Source organism: Daktulosphaira vitifoliae, unplaced genomic scaffold (assembly GCF_025091365.1).
Source record: "Daktulosphaira vitifoliae isolate Bord-2020 unplaced genomic scaffold, ASM2509136v1 Scaffold_4277, whole genome shotgun sequence".
NCBI classification, from domain to species: Eukaryota; Metazoa; Arthropoda; class Insecta; order Hemiptera; family Phylloxeridae; genus Daktulosphaira; species Daktulosphaira vitifoliae.
The window spans coordinates 1-936 of record NW_026103837.1 but is presented as its reverse complement, the minus strand read 5'-3'; the positions used below and the strand labels follow the sequence as shown (position 1 = coordinate 936).

General features: G+C 21.8%; 1 long non-coding RNA gene across 1 annotated transcript; it reads left to right on the top strand.

Annotated features, from left to right (window-relative positions):
* Positions 1-398: 398 nt before the first annotated feature.
* LOC126910094 (uncharacterized) lies at positions 399-902 on the top strand. The gene is made up of 3 exons (XR_007705181.1): positions 399-480; positions 546-701; positions 771-902. It is a non-coding gene; the product is annotated as an uncharacterized LOC126910094 (long non-coding RNA).
* Positions 903-936: the final 34 nt, after the last annotated feature.

Genomic DNA, 936 nt, shown 5'->3' with positions numbered 1-936 from the left:
TAAATACTTAATTTAGTTTTACATAAAAATTAAAATATACTCTTAAATTTACAAAGTTTGTACATCTATGTAGAATTAGTTATTAAAATTTTAAAAACAAATGAACTTATCGAATTTATTATATGAATAATAATTAAAATTATACATTAATATTAATAAGATAACCGATAATTTTTACTAAAGATTTGATACAGACCAATTATCTTTTTCATTATATTAGTAAGAATTAAAAATATTTGTCTGACGAATAAAATATAAAACAAATGTCTAATTTATAGGTATAATAATTAATACGTTTATCAGTACTCATAAAATATAAGATTAAATTATGTAAATTTAAGATTTTTTTTAAACAAGTATAAAATGTCATGTTTATAATATACTATATTATAATTTAGTTATTTTTTCAGAAATCAAAAGATAAATCAACATGTACATATTTAGCTGGTGTTATTCGTGCATGCGTTGCTCCAAAATCTGGTAACTCGAAAATATATTCGTATAATAAAATTATATCACTAATTTAATATTGTGTGCTCATCAAGGAAATATAAGAATGGCCGTTTTGAAACATTTGGTAAAATTAAATGCTTCAAAAATATTCATGAAATCAATAGTAGAACTACAATCTAAATCTGTAGGTACGAGTGATACTCTCGTAAACGAACTGTTTTTTATTTTAGGCGAACTGTCACAAAAAGGTAAATTATACTTTTTATTTGATAACATCCACAAATTTAAAAATGCGTCATATTATTAAATGTTAACAGATAATAATTTTTCGAAACATGCTGAAGTATTAAGTGTAGCCAAACTGTTTCATCAACATTTAAGAAATAATGTTAAGAACATAAAATTATCGACCTCATTAATGTTATGTTTTAAAACAATCACAAAAAATGGTTTGAAAATTGTACTGTTACCATAAAAAAATGC